This window comes from Triturus cristatus, chromosome 1_2 (genome assembly GCF_964204655.1).
Source record: "Triturus cristatus chromosome 1_2, aTriCri1.1, whole genome shotgun sequence".
Classification (NCBI taxonomy): Eukaryota; Metazoa; Chordata; class Amphibia; order Caudata; family Salamandridae; genus Triturus; species Triturus cristatus.
In genome coordinates this window covers 1,130,858,618-1,130,872,268 of record NC_140580.1, presented here as the reverse complement: position 1 = coordinate 1,130,872,268, position 13,651 = coordinate 1,130,858,618, and the positions used below count along the sequence as shown (strand labels likewise).

General features: G+C 39.1%; 2 long non-coding RNA genes across 2 annotated transcripts; one reads left to right on the top strand and one right to left on the bottom strand.

Annotated features, from left to right (window-relative positions):
* Window positions 1–334: 334 nt before the first annotated feature.
* On the bottom strand, window positions 335–1,699 carry LOC146868815 (uncharacterized). Its single transcript, XR_014966437.1, has 3 exons — window positions 941–1,699; window positions 750–859; window positions 335–645 (listed from the first exon to the last, which is right to left on the bottom strand). It is a non-coding gene; the product is annotated as an uncharacterized LOC146868815 (long non-coding RNA).
* A 9,529-nt stretch (window positions 1,700–11,228) lies between these two features.
* On the top strand, window positions 11,229–13,037 carry LOC146868814 (uncharacterized). The gene is made up of 3 exons (XR_014966433.1): window positions 11,229–12,431; window positions 12,513–12,622; window positions 12,727–13,037. It is a non-coding gene; the product is annotated as an uncharacterized LOC146868814 (long non-coding RNA).
* The last annotated feature ends 614 nt before the right edge of the window (window positions 13,038–13,651 follow it).

Genomic DNA, 13,651 nt, shown 5'->3' with positions numbered 1-13,651 from the left:
GTACAAGCACGGACAAGTTCTCCCTGTCTCTCTGTCACTGGCAAATCCAGGACACTTTTTCACCCTAGATGGAAACTGGTAATTCTTTGGCTAATAATGAGTACAATGTACAGGTAAGACATCTTTCCACCTTATAGACAGGGTTTTGTATTGGTATAATATGTAGTAACAGGGCTACAGATATTTATCAAAAAAAGATTCCTTTCTGTGTATTACTCTTTTAGTTGGTGACCATGAGGCCTACACATTTAGATCAATAACCTTTGATTTTTGACTGTGACACTGGACAAATATTATTACTCCAGACTAGAATATACTTTTTGTTACTCTCAAAATTTATTTTTCATAGGAAAACACTTATGTTCAATAAAATCATATTTTAAAATTGCATTCAATATATACTCTGATTGGGTGCTCTGGTACAGTCTTATATATGCTATCTAACAATTCCGTATTACGGTATCTATCTCAGAGTCACACACACTTCAAATCATGTACTTTCAAAATTGCAAATTAAATACTACACAAATACATTTCATATGCTTTAAAAAGTCCCACTGTCGACGCGTTTCGGTGCATAGGTTACAATAGTAGCACCTTCCTCAGGACGGACGAGAATTTAAAACCAAAGTTTTGTTCTTCTTTCTAAAAAAGAGAATGCATATAATTAATACCATTTCCCTATGGAGAGTTGATTCTAGTTCTGGGCTATGCTGTTAGTGTCACTTATACATATTGTCTGCCCTTACTTTAAGTGTAGGGGTTGAAGTCCTTCTGTGGGTGTTCAGGACGACTTTATCACCTCTCAACTTTTGTGATTTTAGACCACTTGCATCATAGTCAGTGGAGTCATAGAATTCTACAAAAAGAGCATGGAGTTATTTCACCATACTTTTTGAGCCTATTAGCCTATTCTCATGCTGTTAAGCAAAACACTTACTTTTAAAAAGTCACGTTGACACATGTTCAATGGTGTCTTAAAGCAGGTACGTCTTTCGATATGCACCGCCTGTATTCAATTGTTTAGCTGTGCCTGTAAGGTACATAGATAATGCTATATACTTCAAATAATGATGTCATGGCACTGGTGTTTATTCTCAACAAATACATCCATATACCTACCAATAGGTTTTTCGCCTAATGTTTAAGTTCAGGCTGTCCTTCCCTGCACCTTTTCAAGTGGTGTCCTGATACCTGTACCGGAATAACATGACGTTCAATTTAAGTGTACAGTTATCCATAGATCATGGCTTTAGACATCTACCTATCCCCTACTCCTTCTAAATTAGAAAGGGGTTCAGTACATACCAGTTAGAGCCTGCAATATCTTGTGGCAGCCTGAATCTTGACAACGCTGTCTTCTTTTCTTTAAGCGCTGTCAGCCACACTGTAGGTTTTCTTGGGGGTGTTTTTACTTTTACTCCCAACCTGTGTATTAAAAGTCATATTGGAGGAGGTTTTATTTAGATCCTCGCATAGAAGAATCTTCTTATCGCATTCCCCAGATTTTGCCAAATTTGCTAATTACAAGTATGTCCTCTACTCTCATTGTCACTCATGCTGTTTTAAAGCAGTGCTGAGGTGTACTTTAATATTTCTTTATCAGAGGTAACTAACAGAAACCGTGCCCTGTTCGCTTTGCAGTGCTACAGCGTTAAAAGCGATTGTCACAAGCAGCCCCTCCCTAGAGCACTTGCTTAATGACCCTCCCTAGAGCACTTGCTTAATGCAAGCTGATAGACTAAGGTCTTCAGAAAAGGAGTACCACAACTTTCCCCCTTTCCTAGGATTTCAGTCTTGGAATCGTGCATAGGAGAAAAGATTCTCTCCCTCACTCTACATACATTCGAGTGCCCAATGCTTACTCAAGTCTTCTATCCATCTAGTTTGCACCAAAGCGGTCCTTACCTTTAAAAATCGGCGAGCCTGCTAGTCACAACGTCCTGCTTCCACCGCAACTGGTGAATGCAGTCGTTTGTGCAGGCTTTAAATACCCCTAGGCATACTTAATTGGATGCCTATTACCTGCCAAATTGGTATTTAACATTCAATTAAGGTAGCCGTCTATCGGCGCCATTTTAGTAGTTTTTTGCATCAATCCTTTAAGGACTACAGGTCCATGGGTTCAATCCCGGGTCCTCCTGTTTGCCGAATTTTAAGCTGGTGACTATTATTATTTCTGATTTGTTTATAACACTGTCCCCTTTTCTTTTAATATTGTAAACTTCCTCCTGGGCACACCGGTTTGTTCAGACCGATTTTCGATCGTTTTCGGCCGCCATTTTGGTAGTTTTTAAGTCTTATTTGCGAACTACAGAACCACGGGTTCAATCCCCGGTCCCCCTGGTTACTGATTTTCGAATTTTTCCATATTTGCCGATTTTTCAGCTGGTGACTTGTATTATTTCTAATTTATTTATAACAATATCCCATCTTATTTTGATATTGTAAAGATGGGATACCTTTCAGCCAATTCTTACGGATTAGGCGTAACTGCAGCGATAGATCCAGTTATGAAAAACACGCAGCCATCCTTAGAGTTAAGCTTGCACAGAGAGGATACCCTAAGCGCTTAATAAAACTAGCTTATAAGCGCGCCAAGTACTATAACCGTGATAGTCTGTTCGAGACATCGACAAAAACGAATGATCGTAATGATGGAATTATAATGGTATCAGACTACAACGGCTTTAGTAACAAGGTAAAAAACCTGATTAACAAGAACTGGGGCATATTGAACAAGGTAGGAGTGATACCAATGGCTAAACCAACATATGCATACAGGAGGAACAAGACCATCAGGAACCATTTAGTGCATACCTTTAAAGAACCAAAGAGTGGGGGACTAAGGAGTATTGCAAATAATACTCCTATTAGGGGAAACCTGCCATGTGGGTCTTGCTCACACTGTAAGAGCATCATTAAGACCGACAAACTGGAAATCAACGGTATAACTCATTGGATGAACGAACATGTTAATTGTCGCACATCTAATGTAGTGTACCTATTGCTGTGTCCTTGTAACAAATGTTACATTGGAGAAACCGGACGTGAAATGCGTCTAAGGCTCACGGAGCATCGATCCGCAATAAGAAACCAAAGAAAGAATGCTCCTTTGGTTGAACATTGGACATCTGAAAACCACAATATGGATGACATCAAGTGGTTCATCTTAGAAAAGATCAGGATTTCAGTAAGGGGAGGAGATTTAAACAAAAAACGTAAACAGAGAGAACAGTTTTATATGTCCAAATTTAAATCTTATTATCTAGGACTTAACGGTCGAGAGGAATGGGACAGAATGATTAGATAGTGCTGCAGATCTCTGCCCCACCACATCCAAGAAATACAGGATAGTAATATGAAAGTCTGTAATCATCTCCCTAATAAATATCAGGATTAACACGACCCAAATTAAGGCTGGCCCCAATGGGGAGAAATAAGCAAGTATAGGCAATGAAAATTGTATTATGTATTTAGGATGGCATTGTAGCTATAATGCAAGTATTTTCTGTAAAGACTATGCAAAAGAATCATGTTGTATTAGATATTGTTAACAAAAAGCACAATGCAGGTATACCCAATGTAACACGGTGACTGTTCTATTTTATTTTTATAACTGAATAAAGCAGACATGCAGTGTAGAAGATGTCCAATAGCAAGGTTGAACTTTATACCCATTCATTTTACAGTAACTGTTTTTTTCTTGTTGTATAGAAGAATACACAAATGATATGAAATGTAGTATATGGTGAATAGCAATAGTGAACCGTATGACATTTGTTGTGGAGTATAAATTGTTTTGACCTACGACCATAGGGTGGGATAAGGGGACACACCTCACAATAAGAAATGTGTGAAAATTGGCATGCCCTACAGGTTTATTGAAATATGTGATCATGGAACCACCAGCCGAGTAGAGGAATAACAGTTGAGCACAGAATGAGGCAGTTAATGAGCATTGCATCCTAGTACTTCTGTGCACAAAGAGAACTATGACATAATACCAAGATGCCAGTTGCAAATCAATTAAACAGTATCTTGTGTAATTAGAGAGACTAATACTCAAATTCTGTGAAATATAGGGCTGGGGACCAATTCAGTGACCGTGTAGTTCCTTAACAATGCAGCATAGCGAACTGCAAAAATGGCGTGAATTTAATGTGAACTTGTAACCAGCAAGGTAGAAATATTAACCTGGATAAATTCGAAAATCAACAACCAGGGGGACCGGGGATCGAACCCGTGATTCTGTAGTTCGCAAACTAGACTAAAAAACTACAAGAATGGCGGCCGAAAATTATCGAAATTCGGTCTGAATAAACCGGTGTGCCCAGGAGGAAGTTTACAATATCAAAATAAGATGGGATATTGTTATAAATAAATTAGAAATAATACAAGTCACCAGCTGAAAAATCGGCAAATATGGAAAAATTCGAAAATCAGTAACCAGGGGGACCGGGGATTGAACCCGTGGTTCTGTAGTTCGCAAATAAGACTTAAAAACTACCAAAATGGCGGCCGAAAACGATCGAAAATCGGTCTGAACAAACCGGTGTGCCCAGGAGGAAGTTTACAATATTAAAAGAAAAGGGGACAGTGTTATAAACAAATCAGAAATAATAATAGTCACCAGCTTAAAATTCGGCAAACAGGAGGACCCGGGATTGAACCCATGGACCTGTAGTCCTTAAAGGATTGATGCAAAAAACTACTAAAATGGCGCCGATAGACGGCTACCTTAATTGAATGTTAAATACCAATTTGGCAGGTAATAGGCATCCAATTAAGTATGCCTAGGGGTATTTAAAGCCTGCACAAACGACTGCATTCACCAGTTGCGGTGGAAGCAGGACGTTGTGACTAGCAGGCTCGCCGATTTTTAAAGGTAAGGACCGCTTTGGTGCAAACTAGATGGATAGAAGACTTGAGTAAGCATTGGGCACTCGAATGTATGTAGAGTGAGGGAGAGAATCTTTTCTCCTATGCAGGATTCCAAGACTGAAATCCTAGGAAAGGGGGAAAGTTGTGGTACTCCTTTTCTGAAGACCTTAGTCTATCAGCTTGCATTAAGCAAGTGCTCTAGGGAGGGTCATTAAGCAAGTGCTCTAGGGAGGGGCTGCTTGTGACAATCGCTTTTAACGCTGTAGCACTGCAAAGCGAACAGGGCACGGTTTCTGTTAGTTACCTCTGATAAAGAAATATTAAAGTACACCTCAGCACTGCTTTAAAACAGCATGAGTGACAATGAGAGTAGAGGACATACTTGTAATTAGCAAATTTGGCAAAATCTGGGGAATGCGATAAGAAGATTCTTCTATGCGAGGATCTAAATAAAACCTCCTCCAATATGACTTTTAATACACAGGTTGGGAGTAAAAGTAAAAACACCCCCAAGAAAACCTACAGTGTGGCTGACAGCGCTTAAAGAAAAGAAGACAGCGTTGTCAAGATTCAGGCTGCCACAAGATATTGCAGGCTCTAACTGGTATGTACTGAACCCCTTTCTAATTTAGAAGGAGTAGGGGATAGGTAGATGTCTAAAGCCATGATCTATGGATAACTGTACACTTAAATTGAACGTCATGTTATTCCGGTACAGGTATCAGGACACCACTTGAAAAGGTGCAGGGAAGGACAGCCTGAACTTAAACATTAGGCGAAAAACCTATTGGTAGGTATATGGATGTATTTGTTGAGAATAAACACCAGTGCCATGACATCATTATTTGAAGTATATAGCATTATCTATGTACCTTACAGGCACAGCTAAACAATTGAATACAGGCGGTGCATATCGAAAGACGTACCTGCTTTAAGACACCATTGAACATGTGTCAACGTGACTTTTTAAAAGTAAGTGTTTTGCTTAACAGCATGAGAATAGGCTAATAGGCTCAAAAAGTATGGTGAAATAACTCCATGCTCTTTTTGTAGAATTCTATGACTCCACTGACTATGATGCAAGTGGTCTAAAATCACAAAAGTTGAGAGGTGATAAAGTCGTCCTGAACACCCACAGAAGGACTTCAACCCCTACACTTAAAGTAAGGGCAGACAATATGTATAAGTGACACTAACAGCATAGCCCAGAACTAGAATCAACTCTCCATAGGGAAATGGTATTAATTATATGCATTCTCTTTTTTAGAAAGAAGAACAAAACTTTGGTTTTAAATTCTCGTCCGTCCTGAGGAAGGTGCTACTATTGTAACCTATGCACCGAAACGCGTCGACAGTGGGACTTTTTAAAGCATATGAAATGTATTTGTGTAGTATTTAATTTGCAATTTTGAAAGTACATGATTTGAAGTGTGTGTGACTCTGAGATAGATACCGTAATACGGAATTGTTAGATAGCATATATAAGACTGTACCAGAGCACCCAATCAGAGTATATATTGAATGCAATTTTAAAATATGATTTTATTGAACATAAGTGTTTTCCTATGAAAAATAAATTTTGAGAGTAACAAAAAGTATATTCTAGTCTGGAGTAATAATATTTGTCCAGTGTCACAGTCAAAAATCAAAGGTTATTGATCTAAATGTGTAGGCCTCATGGTCACCAACTAAAAGAGTAATACACAGAAAGGAATCTTTTTTTGATAAATATCTGACACCCAGTCCTTTCTGGTCCCTGGGAAACTCTCTTTTTTGAGATTGTTCTACAGCTCTTGCAGCTGGAGAGTGGGCGCTACCCTATAAAATGGATACTTTACGCACGTTTGGCTTCTCAGAAGACCAATTTAAACAACTGATAGGAGATTCATCAAAAACCATTAATTCCATGACATTAACAAAAAACGATGATGAGAGGTGGAATAAACTTTGGAACCTAAAGAAAAAAATGATACGCACGGAATTACATTCTGAGTTTATCATTCAGTATTGCAGGAAGGGCATTATACCTGTAGGACTTCAGATTAGAAACGAACCGGGTTTATTCGTGAATAATGAGAAGTTCAAGGAAAGCTGGACACTAATCGCGAACAGATGTAGTCGCGATTGGATGTTGCTCATAATAGAAACCGCACAAGCCATTATTATAATAGAAAGGGAGGAGATCGAGACCCTTGAGAAACAACTAAACGAAAGCACAACGCTAGATGACGCGAAGAAAAAATTAGATGAAATAAAGGAAGACATCAGCGGCTATCAAGAATATATGATAAACAAAAAAACAAACAAGCTACGTAAAGACATAGCTAATTACAAAAATGAATCTGTGTACCCATATATTCAGAAAGACTATTATGAGCAACCAGCACCTACAGAGTACAATGGTAAACAATTTACCTACAATAGGAATAGGTACCACAGGAAGAATGTGACATTCTCCGATACATCATACAACAGTTCTGAATCAGAAGGGGAAAGAAATCAGGAACAACGAAACAGAACTGACACAAGAGAAGGAGGTCAGGTAAACAACAGGGAATACCAACCAGTTTTTTTAGGGCAGCAACAAAGGCGCCAACAGAGAGGATTCAAAGCCCGGGGGAGGGGTTGTCAGGGCAACCAACAAGTAGCGGGAACCATGAGGAGACCCTACATGCGAACCCGCAGCCACAAAGATTGGGAATAGAATTAGAACACCTGACACCCCCAATACAAAGACTAGAAATAGAGGAAGCAACCTTCAAAGCCCCAATAATAAACCTTTCTAACAAAATACTCACAACACATGAGATTAGTGTTTTAGAGAAGGGATTAGGTTTTGCCCCCAGCACAATAGGCTGTAGATTTAACATAGAAAGGGATGTGAGGGACCTATTCAGAAAAGTCAGAATAAAAAAGTTTTTTGAAGGGAAAGAGAGTAGAGAGACCACTAATAAATCGGGCCTCAAACCACCATCCATCTGGACACCTAATACAGCAATGGTAGGACAAGAGGTGGATACCTTTGAAAAAGCAGTGACCACTGGTTTAGAGAAGCTATTAGATACAAAAGTATGGACTGAAAACAATTTATCAAAACAGGAAAGGGCGGCACTAAAGTCCTTGTCATCCTGTGATGATATCACCATAAAACCAGGAGACAAGGGAGGGAGCATAGTGGTGTTAACCACTGAAGACTATGAAAACAGAATGCTTAAACTACTGAATAATGAGACACACTATAAATCCAGTAGCGTGAGAGAATGGGACAGTCTTAAGAAAAAGGTGAGAGATGTTGTAACCTTCGCTAAAGAAGACAATATAATATGCGAAGAGGAATATCGATTCCTAATTAATGAGAACCCTAAGGTCCCAGCACTATATGGGCTGCCCAAAGTTCACAAAAACCTGGAAGACCCCCCAATGCGCCCTATAGTGTCAGGAATTGAATCTTTGACTGAGCCTCTCAGCAAATATGTGGACCACTTCATCCAGCCTTTGGTCACACAACTACCCTCATATATAAAAGATACCACCCATATGATTTCTAAAATTGAGGGTTTAGTATTCAATAAAGACACCCAATGGCTGGTATGCTTAGATATTGAAGCATTATATACCAATATCCCACAAGAGGATACTGTGAGAATGATGGAGGACATTTTGGGAAATGAGGCAGGGGATCTTACTGCACAAAACACCTTCATCATAAAATGCATTGATATAATTCTAAAAAACAACATCTTCTTATTCAAGCAAGATCACTACTGCCAGATCAAGGGCACCAGTATGGGAGCCACATGTGCTCCCAGCCTGGCATGCCTGTATGTTGGGAGATTTGAGACCCAACATATCTACAATGAGATGTGTCCCTTTTTTGAGAATGTAAAGTGCTGGTCTAGATTCATAGACGACATTTTCTTCATTTGGGACGGTCCAGAAAGGGATTTAGACACCTTCCTTGAATGGATCAATTGCGGGGATCCAAATCTTAAGTTTACCTCAAATAAAAGTCAATCAGCAGTAGACTTCCTAGACATCAGGATCCATGAAAAAGAAGGAGTCCTCAATGTAGAATTGTTCGTAAAACCCACAGACCCTAACACCCTGCTTCACCATACCAGCTACCATCCTAAATGCCAGAAAGATGGGATACCTTTCAGCCAATTCTTACGGATTAGGCGTAACTGCAGCGATAGATCCAGTTATGAAAAACACGCAGCCATCCTTAGAGTTAAGCTTGCACAGAGAGGATACCCTAAGCGCTTAATAAAACTAGCTTATAAGCGCGCCAAGTACTATAACCGTGATAGTCTGTTCGAGACATCGACAAAAACGAATGATCGTAATGATGGAATTATAATGGTATCAGACTACAACGGCTTTAGTAACAAGGTAAAAAACCTGATTAACAAGAACTGGGGCATATTGAATAAGGTAGGAGTGATACCAATGGCTAAACCAACATATGCATACAGGAGGAACAAGACCATCAGGAACCATTTAGTGCATACCTTTAAAGAACCAAAGAGTGGGGGACTAAGGAGTATTGCAAATAATACTCCTATTAGGGGAAACCTGCCATGTGGGTCTTGCTCACACTGTAAGAGCATCATTAAGACCGACAAACTGGAAATCAACGGTATAACTCATTGGATGAACGAACATGTTAATTGTCGCACATCTAATGTAGTGTACCTATTGCTGTGTCCTTGTAACAAATGTTACATTGGAGAAACCGGACGTGAAATGCGTCTAAGGCTCACGGAGCATCGATCCGCAATAAGAAACCAAAGAAAGAATGCTCCTTTGGTTGAACATTGGACATCTGAAAACCACAATATGGATGACATCAAGTGGTTCATCTTAGAAAAGATCAGGATTTCAGTAAGGGGAGGAGATTTAAACAAAAAACGTAAACAGAGAGAACAGTTTTATATGTCCAAATTTAAATCTTATTATCTAGGACTTAACGGTCGAGAGGAATGGGACAGAATGATTAGATAGTGCTGCAGATCTCTGCCCCACCACATCCAAGAAATACAGGATAGTAATATGAAAGTCTGTAATCATCTCCCTAATAAATATCAGGATTAACACGACCCAAATTAAGGCTGGCCCCAATGGGGAGAAATAAGCAAGTATAGGCAATGAAAATTGTATTATGTATTTAGGATGGCATTGTAGCTATAATGCAAGTATTTTCTGTAAAGACTATGCAAAAGAATCATGTTGTATTAGATATTGTTAACAAAAAGCACAATGCAGGTATACCCAATGTAACACGGTGACTGTTCTATTTTATTTTTATAACTGAATAAAGCAGACATGCAGTGTAGAAGATGTCCAATAGCAAGGTTGAACTTTATACCCATTCATTTTACAGTAACTGTTTTTTTCTTGTTGTATAGAAGAATACACAAATGATATGAAATGTAGTATATGGTGAATAGCAATAGTGAACCGTATGACATTTGTTGTGGAGTATAAATTGTTTTGACCTACGACCATAGGGTGGGATAAGGGGACACACCTCACAATAAGAAATGTGTGAAAATTGGCATGCCCTACAGGTTTATTGAAATATGTGATCATGGAACCACCAGCCGAGTAGAGGAATAACAGTTGAGCACAGAATGAGGCAGTTAATGAGCATTGCATCCTAGTACTTCTGTGCACAAAGAGAACTATGACATAATACCAAGATGCCAGTTGCAAATCAATTAAACAGTATCTTGTGTAATTAGAGAGACTAATACTCAAATTCTGTGAAATATAGGGCTGGGGACCAATTCAGTGACCGTGTAGTTCCTTAACAATGCAGCATAGCGAACTGCAAAAATGGCGTGAATTTAATGTGAACTTGTAACCAGCAAGGTAGAAATATTAACCTGGATAAATTCGAAAATCAACAACCAGGGGGACCGGGGATCGAACCCGTGATTCTGTAGTTCGCAAACTAGACTAAAAAACTACAAAAATGGCGGCCGAAAATTATCGAAATTCGGTCTGAATAAACCGGTGTGCCCAGGAGGAAGTTTACAATATCAAAATAAGATGGGATATTGTTATAAATAAATTAGAAATAATACAAGTCACCAGCTGAAAAATCGGCAAATATGGAAAAATTCGAAAATCAGTAACCAGGGGGACCGGGGATTGAACCCGTGGTTCTGTAGTTCGCAAATAAGACTTAAAAACTACCAAAATGGCGGCCGAAAACGATCGAAAATCGGTCTGAACAAACCGGTGTGCCCAGGAGGAAGTTTACAATATTAAAAGAAAAGGGGACAGTGTTATAAACAAATCAGAAATAATAATAGTCACCAGCTTAAAATTCGGCAAACAGGAGGACCCGGGATTGAACCCATGGACCTGTAGTCCTTAAAGGATTGATGCAAAAAACTACTAAAATGGCGCCGATAGACGGCTACCTTAATTGAATGTTAAATACCAATTTGGCAGGTAATAGGCATCCAATTAAGTATGCCTAGGGGTATTTAAAGCCTGCACAAACGACTGCATTCACCAGTTGCGGTGGAAGCAGGACGTTGTGACTAGCAGGCTCGCCGATTTTTAAAGGTAAGGACCGCTTTGGTGCAAACTAGATGGATAGAAGACTTGAGTAAGCATTGGGCACTCGAATGTATGTAGAGTGAGGGAGAGAATCTTTTCTCCTATGCAGGATTCCAAGACTGAAATCCTAGGAAAGGGGGAAAGTTGTGGTACTCCTTTTCTGAAGACCTTAGTCTATCAGCTTGCATTAAGCAAGTGCTCTAGGGAGGGTCATTAAGCAAGTGCTCTAGGGAGGGGCTGCTTGTGACAATCGCTTTTAACGCTGTAGCACTGCAAAGCGAACAGGGCACGGTTTCTGTTAGTTACCTCTGATAAAGAAATATTAAAGTACACCTCAGCACTGCTTTAAAACAGCATGAGTGACAATGAGAGTAGAGGACATACTTGTAATTAGCAAATTTGGCAAAATCTGGGGAATGCGATAAGAAGATTCTTCTATGCGAGGATCTAAATAAAACCTCCTCCAATATGACTTTTAATACACAGGTTGGGAGTAAAAGTAAAAACACCCCCAAGAAAACCTACAGTGTGGCTGACAGCGCTTAAAGAAAAGAAGACAGCGTTGTCAAGATTCAGGCTGCCACAAGATATTGCAGGCTCTAACTGGTATGTACTGAACCCCTTTCTAATTTAGAAGGAGTAGGGGATAGGTAGATGTCTAAAGCCATGATCTATGGATAACTGTACACTTAAATTGAACGTCATGTTATTCCGGTACAGGTATCAGGACACCACTTGAAAAGGTGCAGGGAAGGACAGCCTGAACTTAAACATTAGGCGAAAAACCTATTGGTAGGTATATGGATGTATTTGTTGAGAATAAACACCAGTGCCATGACATCATTATTTGAAGTATATAGCATTATCTATGTACCTTACAGGCACAGCTAAACAATTGAATACAGGCGGTGCATATCGAAAGACGTACCTGCTTTAAGACACCATTGAACATGTGTCAACGTGACTTTTTAAAAGTAAGTGTTTTGCTTAACAGCATGAGAATAGGCTAATAGGCTCAAAAAGTATGGTGAAATAACTCCATGCTCTTTTTGTAGAATTCTATGACTCCACTGACTATGATGCAAGTGGTCTAAAATCACAAAAGTTGAGAAGTGATAAAGTCGTCCTGAACACCCACAGAAGGACTTCAACCCCTACACTTAAAGTAAGGGCAGACAATATGTATAAGTGACACTAACAGCATAGCCCAGAACTAGAATCAACTCTCCATAGGGAAATGGTATTAATTATATGCATTCTCTTTTTTAGAAAGAAGAACAAAACTTTGGTTTTAAATTCTCGTCCGTCCTGAGGAAGGTGCTACTATTGTAACCTATGCACCGAAACGCGTCGACAGTGGGACTTTTTAAAGCATATGAAATGTATTTGTGTAGTATTTAATTTGCAATTTTGAAAGTACATGATTTGAAGTGTGTGTGACTCTGAGATAGATACCGTAATACGGAATTGTTAGATAGCATATATAAGACTGTACCAGAGCACCCAATCAGAGTATATATTGAATGCAATTTTAAAATATGATTTTATTGAACATAAGTGTTTTCCTATGAAAAATAAATTTTGAGAGTAACAAAAAGTATATTCTAGTCTGGAGTAATAATATTTGTCCAGTGTCACAGTCAAAAATCAAAGGTTATTGATCTAAATGTGTAGGCCTCATGGTCACCAACTAAAAGAGTAATACACAGAAAGGAATCTTTTTTTGATAAATATCTGACACCCAGTCCTTTCTGGTCCCTGGGAAACTCTCTTTTTTGAGATTGTTCTACAGCTCTTGCAGCTGGAGAGTGGGCGCTACCCTATAAAATGGATACTTTACGCACGTTTGGCTTCTCAGAAGACCAATTTAAACAACTGATAGGAGATTCATCAAAAACCATTAATTCCATGACATTAACAAAAAACGATGATGAGAGGTGGAATAAACCTTGGAACCTAAAGAAAAAAATGATACGCACGGAATTACATTCTGAGTTTATCATTCAGTATTGCAGGAAGGGCATTATACCTGTAGGACTTCAGATTAGAAACGAACCGGGTTTATTCGTGAATAATGAGAAGTTCAAGGAAAGCTGGACACTAATCGCGAACAGATGTAGTCGCGATTGGATGTTGCTCATAATAGAAACCGCACAAGCCATTATTATAATAGAAAGGGAGGAGATCGAGACCC